The sequence below is a fragment of the Dermacentor silvarum genome, chromosome 4 (assembly GCF_013339745.2).
Source record: "Dermacentor silvarum isolate Dsil-2018 chromosome 4, BIME_Dsil_1.4, whole genome shotgun sequence".
NCBI classification, from domain to species: domain Eukaryota; kingdom Metazoa; phylum Arthropoda; class Arachnida; order Ixodida; family Ixodidae; genus Dermacentor; species Dermacentor silvarum.
In genome coordinates, this window is record NC_051157.2 from 171,466,114 (window position 1) to 171,482,361 (window position 16,248).

Consider the following 16,248-nt stretch of genomic DNA (forward strand, 5'->3'; position numbering starts at 1 on the left):
GCCGAGAACCAGCACTGCCCCTCGACACAACCCTCCCTGTTCACGCAGCACCCACCAGTGAATATGCACTTGATGCCGTCGCCCGCGCTGCCCACGCAAGGGCAATTGCCCGTGACCGCCTTCTGCACTCCCAAGAGAGTCAAAGGCGTTTGTACGACCAGCGACACCGAGAAGTGCACTTCCCGCCTGGTTCTTTGGTGCTTCGATGGTCTCCGTCGCGTCAGGTCGGCCTGTCAGAAAAACTGCTGTCTCGTTACACAGGCCCCTACCGAGTGCTTCGTGCCGTGACTCCCGTCACCTACGAGATCGCCCCTGAGGCCCCAACTGCTTCCCAGTCCAGTGATATCGTGCACGTTACACGACTGAAGCAGTATAACCCTCCCAGTGATGACATTTAGACGCTCCGGGACGCCGCTTCCGCTTCTGGCGCCGGGGGATTATGCTACACGCGTGTGGTATTTGGTTGTTTGAACGATGCGCGCGGCGCCATCACTCGAGAAAAGAAGAGGAAGAAGGAGCTGGGCTCGCGCTGTGAGTCTAACCGGTCAGAGCTGCAACCGCTGTTGTAAATACAACCTGTAAATAGTTGGTAGTCTTACTGACTGGTCTTTCGCGTTACAATATCATGCCCGGCACTTCTTGGACTCCTCAGCCACCAAGGTATGCCGTCCATGCTTCCTTGGTGGTAGAGCTGGCAGCCGCGACTACCAAAACGACCGCACTGTCCGTGGACATCGGCTCTGGTTCCTCGGGCAACTACACAAGCAGCCTGGCGGAGTTGAGCCGCGGCGACTTCCAGCACCCGGCTTACGTAAAAATACCGCCTTTTCGCGGCTTTCAAGATGATGTAATCCTTTGGGTTCACACCATCAATGCCTTGGGTGATCGGCATCCTTGGACAGACGACAAAATAAGACTTGTTGCAGCCTGACGACTTTTCGGTGCCACAATGGCATGGGACACATATGAAGGCGCCAAGAAGCAGTCCTGGACTGAATGGAGCGCAGCGCTAATAGCTACTTTCGGCCAGCATCATTGTGCCTGCGGTGAGTCCAACCAGCCCATTTCTGCGCATGGCGCTCCTGCGAGCTACCGCTTCGACGCTGCGGCAGGTCTACCGTGCAGCAGCACTTAGGCAGAGAGGTCGGCTCTTCGACACCGGCTCTTCGGCTGTCGCCGCCGCCTCTACCGAAGACGGTGGGAAGCGCATGGCGACCACCTCTCCTTCTTTGACATGGTCGTCTACGCCGGCCGAGATTCTGCGACTGCAGCGCCACGAAGCTCGGGAGCAGCACCAAATGGCCACTGCCGACAAGGTTTTGACATATGGGATCACGGCCTGCCATGCTGTAGACCCCGGTTGCCAGGTACTTTTTCCATTGCGGGTCTCGGACTCTGCTTCAGCATCAGGCACCACATCATCACTGCCAGAGCCAGAGATAACATGCCATCTACAGAAGTCGGTGACGCGGCCTCCAATCTCGCCTTCGGATGTGCACATGAAGGTGCCGTCTCAACGGGGGACGCCGTAGGCTCCATCCGAATTAGCGGGAAACGCCGGGAAAACCTGTGCTTCCGCTACTATCGCGCTTCCGTTAGATCCACTGTATGGGGGAAGAGGGTCAAGAACTATCGAGATAGGACGACGAGGTCCAGCAGCCTGGAGAGCGCAAGACAGCGATCGACGCTCTTGGGCCAAGGCTGTTGCTGCGTAGCCTTTGCTTGAAAATAAACCGCTTTACAGTTTGGTGCAAAGGTGCTGGGTAGTTTTCTTGCCTCCCAACCTGGAACTACGAAGTCGTATTCTGACTCCAGCGCCAGCGATGGCTGAAGAAACCACCACCCAAGGGCCCTCTCAGACTCAACCCACAATCTATCCCTGCGTGCTGCCTCAGCGTCACCCGCCGATATTCAGCGAGACTGACGACCAAGACGTCGAGGACTGGTTGGTAACTTATCAGAGGGTGAGCGTAGTCAACAAATGGGACGATGCGACTAGGCTGACCAATGTCATATTTTACTTGACCGGCTACGCCAGTCTCTGGTTCCGCAATCACCAAGCGGAGATTCATAACGGGGCCTCGTTCAAGACCACTTTTTCAGAAATCTTCGGCCGCCCCGCGGTACGCAAGCTCCGCGCAGAACAGCCACTTCGTGAACGCGCTCAACAACCCGGTGAGAACTTCACCAGTTATATTGAAGACGTCGTCGACTTGTGTAAGCGTATCAACCCGTCGATGCACGAGTCGGATAAGATCAAACAAATCGTGAAAGAAATAGCCGATGACGCATTTCAAATGTTATTGGCCAAAGACCCACAAACCGTCGCAGATGTTGTCAGCTTGTGCCAGAGTTTCGACGAATTGCGCAAGCAACGCGCCCAAACTCGACGCCCTCTGGAACAGAACGACTTGATCGCGGCCTTGACTCTGGGTGTTTAGAATGCACTGTTGATTCTGATCAAGGTTTGTTATGGATTGAGGTTTGTTATGAATCCGTTGCCAGTTCCCTCAACCTTACTCCGTGGAGAGTGTATAGGCACAATTCAGGCATTCGACGTATCCTCCATCTTCTGCCTTGACGACGCGGACAACTTTCAACTTAGTGCCCTGACAACTTCTGCTAGTACGCCTGATCGCCGACCGTTAAGCATGTTTGACTCCGCCATCGACGACGAACTTCCCGAGGCGCACCGCGGGAAACTTCTTGCACTTCTACACCAGTTTCGTGGCTCTTTTGATTGCCAGCAGAAGTCATTAGGCCGCACGCACACTGTTCTCCATCCTATCGACACCGGCTCACAACCCCCTCTCCGACAGCGTCCTTACCGCGTATCCCCTGCTGAGCGTCGTGTGATCTCCCAACAAGTCGACGACATGCTTCAGCGCGGCATCATTCAGCCTTCCTGCAGTCCCTGGTCGTCGCCTGTTGTTCTCGTCGAAGAAAAAGGACGGCTCGATACGCTTCTGTGTCGATTACCGCCGATTAAACAAAGTTACGCGCAAAGATGTGTATCCTCTGCCACGAATCGATGATACACTGGACTGCTTGCAAGGAGTCGAATTCTTTTCGTCAGTAGACTTAAGATCCGGCTATTGGTAGGTCCCTATGGCACCATCCGATCGCCCGAAAACTGCCTTCGTAACTCCCGATGGGCTGTACTAATTCAATGTATGCCCTTCGGTCTATGTAATGCCCCAGCCACATTCGAACGGATGATGGACAGTGTCTTGCGGGGGTAAAATGGAAGACATGCCTGTGCTATCTGGATGACGTCGTTGTTTTCTGCCCTGATTTCGATAACCACCTGCATCGTCTTTGCGAAGTGTTGAGCTGCTTAACGTGCGCAGGACTTCAGCTTAACATCAAGAAGTGCCGATTCGGAGCTCGCAAACTCACCATCCTGGGCCACCTAGTCTCGAAGGACGGCGTCCTTCCCGATCAGCAGAAACCTCGTGCTGTTGCTAAATTCCCGAAGCCTACCACCGTGAAAGCGCTTCGCAGCTTCCTTGGTCTCTGTTCATACTTTCGCCGCTTTGTGAGGAACTTCGCTTCTATTACAGCACCACTAACGGAGCTGCTCACCGGCGATAGCTCTCTGTGTGGTTGGTCGACAGCATGTGATGAGGCTTTCGCAAAATTACGTCATCTCTTGACTTCACCGCCAATTTTACGTCACTTCGACCCTACCACTCCAACCGAGGTACACACGGATGCTAGTGGGATCGGACTTGGCGCTGTACTTGCCCAACGAAAGCCGGGCTTCTCTGAGTACGTAGTTGCATATGCTAGTCGTGCCCTCACGAAGGCAGAGTGCAAGTACTCGGTTACCGAAAAGGAATGTTTGGCCATTGTTTGGGCGTTGCAGAAATTTCGCCCTTACTTGTACGGCCATTCGTTTGATGTCCTCACCGATCACCTTTCGCTTTGCTGGTTGGCTTTATTGAAGGATCCGTCGGGTCGACTTGGAAGCGAGGCGCTACGTTTACAAGAATTTGATATTCGCGTTCTTTACCGCTCCGGAGCCAAGTATGCCGACGCCGACGCACTTTCCCGCTCGCCGGTGTCTTCTGACGTTGCGCCTGTTTCCCTTTCCGCAACTTCCTTCGCCAGCATCAATATTGCTGACATGCCTTCCGAACAGCGCAAGGATCCCTGGATCGCCTCGCTGATCGACGTTCTAGCTGCGCCTTCAACGACACGTGTCCCATGGCTCTCTCGTGCCCTTCGTCGCCAGGTCGCTCATTATACGCTCCGGGACGCAATGTACCGCCGCAACTATCAGCCAGATGGTAGAAAATGGCTTCTTGTCATACCTCGCCATTTACGATCCGAGCTGTGCACGCACTTCCACGCCGACACACAAAACGCGCACGCTGGCGTTTTGAAAACCTATGATAGACTTCGCCAGTGATTCTACTGGCGGGGAATGTACACATACATCCGCAAGCACATTTGCTCCTGCATTGAGTGTCAACGCCGGAAGAGAACTTGTCACACGCCTGGCCCATTACAACCTTTGCCCTGCCCCGCTCGCCCGTTTGACAGAATCGGCATAGACCTGTACGGGCCCCTTCCTTCCACCCCTGCGGGCAATCGGTGGATTATTGTGGCCGTCGACCATCTCACTCGTTGTGCCGAAACCGCTTCTCTTCCAACAGCTTCAGCTCGTGATGTTGCCTTGTTCATCTTGCGCAGCTTCGTTCTTCGCCACGGCGCGCCACGCGAGCTGCTGAGCGACCGAGGGCGTGTGTTTCTTTCGCAAGTCGTCCAAGAGCTTCTGAGTGCGTGCAATACTATTCATCGCACCACTACCAGCTATCATCCACAGACTAATAGCTTGACGGAGCGCTTTAACCGAACACTTGGTGATATGCTCTCCATGTACATAGCCTCCGACCATTCTAATTGGGACTTGGTGCTTCCTTATGTGACATATGTCTACAATGTGTACCACCCGGATATGTCTACATGTACCACCCGGATGCGTCCGAATACCGTCCAGCCTCAGAACTCGCTCAATGTGCAGAAGAGTGCCGCCAACTGGCACGCTCAGTTACATCCGTAGCGCAAGGTGTTCAAAAAGAACGCTGTGACCCGGCTAAACCTGCCCCTACCTTCCCTGTTGGCTCGTTCGTGTGGCTGTCAATTCCATGCCAGACCCCCGGTCTCTCCCGCAAATTTTCAGCGAAATATCATGGTCCCTACCGGATCGTACAATGCCAGTCGCCGGTGAACTACGTCGTCGAGCCTGTGATACCTCCCACCGACAGACGCTGCCGCGGTCGTGAAACAGTCCACGTGAGGCGCTTAAAGCCCTACTACGACCCTCTTGTGCTTGCAGCACCTTGAGTCGTCAGGATGGCTCCTCTTCGCCACCGGGGCCAATGTAGTAGGGAATAGGGTCAAGAACTATCGAGAGAGGACGACGAGGTCCGGCAGCCCGGAGAGCGCGAGACAGCGACCGACGCTCTTGGGCCAAGGCTGTTGTTACGTAGCCTTTGCTTGTAAATAAACCCCCTTACAGCACCTAGAATCCCGGCGTCGAACTTGGACAGCTGAGCTGCACACAACGTGGCATTGAGCACCTTGAAAAGCCTTGTTTCGTCAGTGGCAACTCTGCAAAACCGCAAGTTGTGTCCCATACGAGCACAGATAATCACCTCTTCATTTAATAAGGCGCGTCGTAGACCACGGTGATGCATTGCGACCGAATGCGACCAATGCGACCATCCGCGTTCAGTGCTACAAACTGTGGTTTGGCGTCAACAATTTCCTGCCGTATTATTTCAAGAGCGACGCGCTAATCGTCTCCTCGACCAGCGACCAGAGCGCAGCCCTGAGTGCCAGCCGCCAGAGAAGCTGGTAGCGCATGCACTGGATGGCTCAACGACGGCGATTTCCCAATCTTGTCGACCATGGTTCTCACCACCCGCGCACCCTGACAGACGCCAGAACCAGCTGCGGCAGCGTTTAAAGTCACAGCGTGGTCGAGTGTAAAGACGAAGAGGTGCACTTGTGCTCAGGCGCTCGGACACCGGGCGCTAGGGGGCGAACAAGCGGAAGAAGAGGACGACAAATTAGAATAAAACAGGTCGCCCAGGAATGGCTGTCTCTGTGTGTCGTCCTTTACAATATATATATATATATATATATATATATATATATATATATATATATTCCTCTTCGTCGTCGTCCTCTTCCCCTCGTTCGCCCCATAGCGCCCGGTGTCCGAGTGCCTGAGCCCAAGTGCATCTCTACGTCTTTACAGTGGACCACGCTGTACACTTAAACAAGCAAAAGCAAGGATTATTTCGATGTTCAGGCCGGGGTACAGCCTTCATCATGCGTGCATTTGCAATCACCCAGAACTCAATTTATACATTTTATAGGAAAGGAGTAAAGGTGCCAGCGCTAACATTCGCAAATGCCATTATATGCTTAAAATCGGATATATTGGCGGGTTTGGAAGTTAACCAAAGATCAGTAGGCTGGTTGGCTTTGGGAGCCCACGGTAATACCACAAATGAGGCACTGCAGGGTGACATGGGTTGGGCCTCTTTTGAAGTCAGAGAAGCACAGAGCAAAATTAGTTTTGAAGAAAGGCTCAGGAACATAGATGAAAATAAATGGGCGGCTAAAGTGCACAAGTATCTCTACATGAAAAACGTGGACACAGAATGGAGGAAGAGGTCAAGGAAGTTGACAGCCAAGTACAGGATAATCTAAACTGTAAATAGACAACCAGGAGTCATCAGAAAGAAAGTGACAGATATAGAGACCATGAATTGGATGCAAAGAATGGAAACAAAAATGACAATGGAGATTTACAAGAATGAGAAGAAAGAAATTAGAATGTAAAATCTGTACGATAACACAAAGGGCAGTGCCCTGCTATTTGAGGCTCGAGCTGGTTGCCTAAGGATAAAAACATATCGGAACAAATATTCGGAACTAGATGAGGCATGTGTATGCTGCAGTAAAGAACCAGAAACCACTCAGCACATCCTGATGGAATGCGACGGGATCCACCCAGCGAGAACCGTCGGTAATGTGCAACTCCAAGAGCGCTTGGGTTTAAAGTGGAAGGAAACATAAACAGATCAGCCGTAGAGATCAGCAAGAGACGATTAGAGTACTGGTGGAAAAAAAAGCATGGAAAAGATGGATACGACCTGATCTCTTAAAATCATAGGCAGCGGTACAAGGTAAATTTTTGAAAAAAGAAAAATAATAATGAGAGGTTACAAAAATGCTAGATAAAGAACATTCATTGTATATTCTGATTGTAACCCCCCTTACTCAATGTCCTTTAATGGACCTGTAAGGTACGATAAATAAATAAATAAATAAATAAAATGTATAGTATACCTGATTAAATCAAGCAGGCTAGGTGACTATTTGTCGCCGCCCCGTTTTAAAGGGGATGCCAATAAATCATCATCATCATCATCATCACAACAACAACAAAAAATGCAGCCAGTTCCACGAAGTGAAATCTGTCAACACAGCGGAGCTATAATCCTCTGTTTCTGCGACTGTCGCGTATATTTCTGTTTTTAGCAGCGTAGCTGTTTAGTCTCAAGGTTCAGAAATTCCGCCGAGCTTTGACGTCACGGCGTTGCCTAGCAACCACTTGGTATAGCTCCGCCTGGTTCGCGCTGCGCATCGCTCTGACGTCACTATGAGTCGCCTAGCAACTACGTAGCATGTTCGCGCCTGGCCGTGCCACGCCTCATCGCCGCTTCCGTACATCTCCAAGCTTCCACAGCCGTCTAGGCGGAGAAAGAAAGCCATGACGTCACTTCGGTAGGCGTACGGCCGATCTCGCAAGTAGCTGAGTGCTGGTAGTAGGCGCTGCTTTGCAGAACAGGCACAGGTTCGAGATACGTTTACCGAACTGGTAACTATTTCGTGTCAGAAACGAATCGTAGCAATGCTGTTGCAGCCGGCATGAAAAGAAAAAAAAAAAGAGGCGACGAGAAACCGGCCCGCCGGCGCCGCCTCTCTTCAGGGAGCGTCAAAGAACGTCACATCCCAGGCGCGCTGTCATTGGCTGCGGCCAAACGACGGTGCGGTTGTAGGACGCGTCGGACGGTGAAAATCCGTCCAGTTTGTCGCACGCCGGGCGTCCGATCCGGCGCTTCGACACAGCAAAACGCCTCGGTTCCGGCTGCCGTATCAGACGCCGGATTAGACACCGAATCGGACCGTGTGTCTCCCGCTTAAAGCTCCGTGACGCCGCAACGGCGGCACATTGCCTAGTTCTCTGCGCCGAGCACAACGTTTGCGCCACCTAAAAACATGGGTCGGGCGAAGAAGTACGTAACCAACGAGGAAGAAGAAGCCCGTCACCCCGCTGCTCGTGAACGAATGTAGCGGCTGCGACCAAACCCGGAATACCGTGTTCGTGAATCTTCGTCAAAGCGACAGCAAATAGCGGAGGATTCCTAGTACCTTGCCCTTTGCAGGGAACGCTCTTGTATGGGCGATCGAAATCGCCGAGGAAGCGAACCTGGCTACCGTGTCATGCGTAACTTCTAGCGTCAAACCTTCAAGTCCATCGGTGGCGCGAACGGCCGATTTCAGCGACAGTTCTTGCACTTCGAGTTTGGTCATGGCTGCCGTGTCTACGATCGGCTGTGATTTGACGTAAGGCTGCCTACTCTGTTACTCTGAACTCGGCTCGAGACACTGAGAAGCGCAATGTCGCCGTGCAAGTCTTGCCCGAAGCGTTTCCCGCCGAAAACAACCCCGGAGAGATGAATGTTTGCAAAATTCTTGGCATAGCATACCATTACAAAGCAAAACTTTGTTAAAATCTTGGCATAACATAGCAATACACAGCAAAAACTCGGCAAAATCTTAGCAGAACATAGCAATAAATGACAAAACTCGATGAAATATTGGCATAACATAGTAATACTTAGCAAAAGCTTAGCAAAACTTCGTAAACCTTCCTCGACTCCCAGCTACGCTGTTTCTTCAGCCTTGCACCACTAGTGCAAGCTGCCCTAAATTTTTTTTCTCGTTTTTTTTCGATTAGCCAAGTTTCCTTAACTATATCTACGTTGAAGTCCGCAACGAGGATGAATGGAGTGCTTGCATAGCACTCCGAGTCAAACCAGGTTAATGCGTCAACTATAACTTTCTTGCGGTCTTTACCGCTAGACAGGGAGCCAAGCGAACGTCGAGCGGCGTCGATCATGCGAAGAGCGCGCGGCGCGAACACCTGCTATTATATAGAATATCTTCTAGTGGTGCGACTGCCTTCGCTAGAGAGGGCCTCGAGGGGAAGAAGGATGCAGCAGCGCTGTAGCCGGCCGCACTTTAAAGCGCGTCAGCTTTCGATCGGGCCGTCGCGCTGTTAGGACAATCACTTCGTCCGGCGTTTTCGGCGGGTGAAGTTTACAGCCACGAAGTAATGCACGACTAGCACGGGACAAATGTTTTGGCTTCTGGTCTTTATTCTTTGCAGCTTCGTTATGCATATGGGAAAATTCAAATACTCTCGCTTGCGCGTGTTGTAGTTGTGGAATCGTCTGGTATATAGAGACATAGCCGCAATACTTCACATTTTGCAGTGGTATTCGTTGCAGTTTGCCTGGCGTATTATCGACACTGTTTTTTATACGAACGTGCAAATCGCAAAATGAGTATTTGCGAACGCTTACCGCGAATTTCGAGAGTGGCTGAGCTGGATAGCCGACTGCAATATGCAGGGTGTCCGAACTATCATGCACCAAGATTTAAAAATATGCAGATGCCACGTAACGGAACAGAACGAATGTAATGTTGTTTGCCGTCGCCTGGATATACCCATATTATTTTTTTGCATTCCGCCTAAGGCCCTATTTAGTCTTAATTAACTTTTCAAATATGAGATGAAAAGTGTCAGTGAGAAAATTGAAGAGCATCATGAAAAACTCCCGAGACAGGTTACTGTTGCTCAATACGAGCTACATAAAAGTGTTTTTTCGAGCGCGATAGCAGCCCGCGAACACACGCAAAATTGCCGCGCGACTAGCTGCTCGAGGCACTTTGCGTGTATTTGCTGATAGAGTTATGAACAATTAATAAACAACAAAGTTGTGATATAGCACACCAATGCACTTTTATTTACACAATATTCTCGCGTTTAAGTCGACCATTGTAAAACGGTTTGGTATAATTACCCTCATAAGCGACTAAGCTTCAAGTGTTGGTGTGACTTTCTCCGCGCTGCATCACGAGACTTGTTTAATAATAATAGTAATATGTGGGGTTTTACGTGCCAAAACCGCCATCTGATTATGAGGCACGCCGTAGTGGGGGACTCCGGAATAATTTGGACCACCTGGGGTTCTTTAACGTGCATCTAAATCCAAGTACACGGGTGTTTTCTGTATTTCGCCCCCATCGAAATGCCGCCGCCGTGGCCGGGATTCGATCCCGCGACCGCGTGCTCAGCAGCTCAACACCGTAACCACTGAGGAACCACGGCGGGTGAGACTTGTTTACCCTTTAATATAAAAGTGGAGCAAGCGTAGGGGTCCCCCCCCCCCCCCCCCCGGCATTGTAACTTCAGTTTCAATGATCATGTGGACATAATTCCTCAAGATAAAATGCGGCTTGAAGTGCAGTTCACAAACAGCTCAAACAGGGTCCAGCTGCTTATCAAGCCTGTAGATATTTCGCTGCCAAACAAGCCTTTGGTTCAACAAGGCTGATTATTGGGCTCGTTGGTACGGTTTCCTCATATTGGCAAAGCCTTTAGCGCAATTCAAAAAAGAAAGGGACGTGACAGAGACACAGGACAGCGCTATCCCGTGTCTCTGTCACGTCCCTGTCTTTTTTGAATTGCGCTAAGGACTTTGCCAATATGAGGAAGCCTTTGGTGTTCAGCTATCGGAGCCTTAAAAAGCGATAACTTGCGCTCCTGGGCTGTTCTTACATAGCCAGTTGCGCAGCGTGAAGCATAACAGTGATTTAACCACCGCTTGGGCGGCATCATAAACCCTGAGGCAGAAAAAGGCGCGATAGAAGCGACATTCCGCGACGACGACATCGAAAAAGAACGTGCAGACGCATAAGCGGCGCACACTCGCTTCAAGTGCGGGCGACGACAGCGCCGCCGCTACTTTCACCCAAAGCAGGTACGCGACGCGCAATAGCATGCGCCTCCGCTCGACCCACTGTAAAGCATTCTAGTACACAGTACACCGGCGCTTCTCCTGCTCCTCCCCGGCGGTGGTGGTGGTGAAAAACTTTTATTTCTCTAATAGAGAGAGGTTGGGGGCCACAGAGTGCCCCGCTACATGGTCGGCGTCCCTAGTTCGGGACACCGCATGACGAGGCCCCGTCTTGCGGCCGTTTCACCAGAGCCTGTTGTGACTCCAGCGAGGAGCAGTTGAGGAGGGCAGTCTCCCATGCGGGTGCTCCGATTGCTCGGCTCCTGTATTCCCGATGTGCAGGTGAAGTGACCTCTCCGCCTCTGCTCTTGCGTGACGGCGCTGTCATCGACGGTGCACGCTTGACTAAGAACAGCTCCACTGTTAACAAATTGATGAAATGTATACAAAAAGGCTAGATAAAAACATGTATACTATACCTAAATAATTTAATCACGCTAGGTGACTATTTGTCACCGCCCCGTTTCAAAGGGGATGCCATTACATCGTCAACATCATTACAAAACATATTTTACCTATTGGCGCCGCACGTCACGTCCGTTACAGGAAATTTACCTGCCGATAAGCCCTGAAAGGGTCATGGAAATCCAAGATGATGTGTTCAATGCTTCATGCAGTTAACAGGCCACGGAACAAGGAATCCCTAGATTTATAGCCATGGCTTCACAGGGGGAGTGCCAGAATGCAATTGAAAATGAAGTTTTTCGACGAAAATCTAACCGCTATTTTTTTTCACGCGTTTCAGTACATTGCATCCAGCTCCTAAAATATACATCGTGCAATAGAGGAATCTGCAAGAAAACATCAACAAGATCACGATGGAGCTTCTTTCGCCTTATAGAAGAAAAATATTCATTAGAAAAATGTGCTTTCAGCAGAGAAAATCACATAACTTCCTTAAAAAACCAATTGGTGTTGGTGTCCGTTCTTTTCTTGATCAGACAACCCCCGCCTTTAAGAATAACTTAATCTCACTTGAATAATAGTACACAGAAATATATCACTTTGATCCTGCAAGAAACAGAACCTACTAACAATCTGTTTCAAAAACAAATCTGTTCGCCCAAGCCCCCATTCTTCGCCAATTTAAACAAGTTACACCGACTTGTTCTTTACCAACTGGATCCACATATTTATACCGCAAACACTTTATGACATTTCTACACCGAAATAGTTGCCATGCATAACATTTGTAGACATAATACACTTTTGTAGCTCAAAATTATCTGTGGCTCTGCTATCACAAACACCATAAACCAGCGGAGCCGGGGAAAGCCTAGTAAAGTAGTTGCAAACCAGACACTTATGCCACGTTCACGAGCCTCCGGATCTGCATTTCTTCGCCTACGCGTACTCTCGGCTTCCCTCCATCTAAACTCGGGATGTTCTCTTCTGCGACGCCAGGTTTCAGCTTCCCTAGCTCTCGCTTCAGTCTTTCAGAAGTGACGAGTGCCCAGTCCTCTGGTCGAAACCTGCCGAGCCGCCGCCAGAGGCATCGGGTGCAGTCACGGACACCGGGCATGTTCGGCGCAAACGCGGGGAAACGTGGTCGGCGTCGGGAGCAGCTCTACGCGTCCCACTACCACCTGCGTCATTCCTCCTCTCCACCTCTGATCCGCTATGCTGCGCGATGCTATTTTTATATTCTGCTTTCACTCTCTTTCAGCTCTCTCTCTTCCAGCTCGGCGAAGATGCGGACGACGGAATGATCATTATTGCGAGGTTCTAACAGCTCCTCCGTAAAACAAATTACAAACACTAGATATTCAACACATCAAAAAATTATGCCCGCCCCACTTTTCTGTCTGGTCTAACCCTGTTTATTTCTTCGATCCGATATTATGCACTGTCACAATATTGTTGCAATGGTACCCCAAGATATTTTGTAGAGGTAACGCTCCAGCTCATGTTACAAGAATACTCGGATGTCTGTGGCAAGCTGCCGTGCCATAAGCCTAGACACTTAGCCCAGCTGACAGCACTTCCAGTTGCTGCGTAATAAGAAACAACCTTTTTCATAACTTTATCAACACTCCCTGTATCACTGCAAATAATTTCCACGTCATCCGCATAAGCCAGAATTCTAGTCTCAATTCCTGCATAAATAAACCGCCGAATAGATTGGCTTTTAATTATTTTCCAACAAGGCGGCTCTAAATACAAGGCCAAGAAAAGAGGTGACAAACAGCACCCTTGTTCTACTGATGATTCCCCTTTTATACTGGCGCTTAATTTTCTGTTAATTACTAACTTTTCAGTGCAATTTTTTGTGCACTATTCTTACTCCATCTGTTATCACTGCACCAGCGTTAACATGTTCTAAAAGCAAGAACATTCATTACATCCTGGACTGTCAAAAGCACTTACAAGATCAATTTGTATCATGACGAGGCTGCCCTCCTTTTTGTCAATACAGCAATATGGCCCTTTAAGTATGTATATTCGAAAAAATTGACCTGCATTTGATACCGCAGATCTGATGGGGGCCCACAAGTTCTTTTATAAGAGTTTGCAATCGTCGTAGCAGTATTTTATTGAAAACCCGCATTTGTCAAGCTTATTATTGTTCTATAGGATTCAACCGCCAATATCCTCACTCGGTCTTTCGCTTTAGGAATTAAAACACCTTGGAATGTGCGAAAAGAAGGGGGCGCTTCCTTGTTCTCGTACATCTCCCTTCTGGCGCGGTCTAATGCTCCAGCTATTCCACTTTTAAAGCTCATGTAGAAAGCCCCTCCAAAACAATCAGGCCCCGGCGATTTGCCCGGACTGAGTTCTTCAATCGCAGTCTCAACTTCCGAAAGGCTTATTGGTCTGTTGAGCGCCTCACGCACCTCGTCTGATAATGTTGGCATTATTGACAAGAAGTCAATTTGAAAGCGCTCAATAACGCATGTTTTTTTTTTCCATCAAGACTGAAATTAGTGTTCTATCATTCTAACATTATTAGTGATTTGGCTGTGATAGCTTATTTCTTTTATTTCTTTTGAAACCGCGGGCTTTTTTCTCGTCACTTATTGCTCGCTTGGTTGGCGCCTCTCCCATCCATGAACGCTCGGCCTTGCGAGGGAGGAAGGTGGGGCGGAAGCGCGAGGCATGGAGGGGGGGGGGGGGGAGGGGGGAGTCGAGGGAGGTGGAGGAGCGTTCTACTCTGTCGGCTGCTCCTTACGGCGTGGCCTCGCGGCCGCCGTATCTAGAAAGCCATCTACGACGTGCACAAAGTGCGCACCAACGCGGGCCTCATCTTCAAAGGGATCTGCGATGTAGACAAAATACGCCATGCCGAGTTCCGGCAGGTCGGTATGTGGCGTGTTTTCAACGTTTAGTTCGCGCTGAAGCATGAGACAGCACGAAGGTCAATTCGCGCGCTGCTGCTGTCGCGCTTCCTAACTCCAGCGTTTTCACAGCAAGTTTCCGTGGTCAACGAGCGACATTTCTTCATGTTTAGCTGTGCGCGCGGGACACCATGTTTGTTAATTTAGTATATTAGTTTGTTAACTAAAAAGGCGAAGCACCAATTGCGATAGCAAATTAGTAGAGAGCTATACGGAGTGAGGATAGTAGTTTTATCAGCTGTATAAACTTGGACATGCAGCAGCACCAGCAACGCGCAGAACTGTTGTCGACGCCGTCGGCGTTTTGCACGCGTTCGCACAAAATGCGTACGGCGTTGGTGACTGTTGCCGGAGCCTCTGATATAAATAGGCACTTGGTGCCGCAGCTAAACGTCGCCTCCCTTCCCTCCCCCTCCCCCCCTCCCCCACGGCCTCTCGCGCGTCGGAAGAAGGCGCATTTGCTCTACATATATGGTGATTGTAAAGGAGGAAAGAGACGCTTACTTCTGCAGCCCTTAAGCGAGCACGGCGCAGAACGCGCGTTTGTTCGCCGTGCGTTCACTCCCCGTGAAAGCGCGTGCCCCTCGCGCCCTTTCACTCGCACATACAGCGTTCGGCGCGCGGCGACGATTTCAACTCCATTGACGTCATACGGAACCTCACGGCGACGGCGACGGCTACGGCGACGGCGACGCCGACGGCAGAAATCTGCTTTTGAGTGTCCATATAATTGCTATCGCAATAATATTCTTACTTCGTCTAGTTGCCTACTAATTTGCTATCGCAATCAATGCTTCGCCATCCGTGCGAAACTGCGACATTTTTAGATGCGAAGCATCTTATGGTCGGGGCTATGTCACTCCCTCCCTCCCTCCGGGCTGCGTTGTCCACGCCCCTACTGCGTATGCGCATCCTCCTCCCCCTCCTCTCCCTGTCTCATCTCCTCTCCGGATTGCGCAACGAATGGCAACACCTGCGGCTCCGCGCGCGATAATGCGAAGCAGCTTAGGTTAGAGGCGCGATGGTAGGCGCCCCAGAGGCACCGGCAACAGTCACCAACGCCGCGCGCGTTCGGTGCGAACGCGGGCAAAACGCCGACGGCGTCGACAACAGTTCTGCGCGTTGTTGGTGCTGCTGCATGTCCAAGTTTATACAGCTGATAAAACTACCCTCAGTCGACCCCATGGCTGATTCGCATACTACTCAGGGTTCCCCTACGGGAAGATGGTGTAATTTTTTTCTACCGCTTTGACAGTCGTAATGCTAACGCACCCATAAGAGTTGCCATATTGCGTATCACCGGTACGGAACAGCCCACGCGTGCGCCCGTTCCTTTACACTAGGGATGCCGGAACGAAATGGGCAAAAATATTGCATTTTTAAACCGTTTGACGATAGCTTTGCTTCAGAGATTCCAAAACGTTCGTTGGATATGAGTACTTTTCTTGAGTAACCCACTCACCTCGTTATAGCCAAAACACTCTGAGTGGAAATAAGTAATAATAATCAATAAATTAAGGCAACCAGTTCCGGCGTTCCTATAGCGACTCTACGAAGTGCGAAAGTGCTGATGCGCCTTTCTTAGATTCACACAGGGCTCATTTGTTGGTGGTTGGCCATTTTATCCCGCACGTTTGTTGAACGGATACTGCGGTGCCCCACTATAAGCGACATATCGAAATGAGAGGAGCAGCATGAGGACACTATCATAACTCACAGAACATCTGCTACTCTCGCTCTAA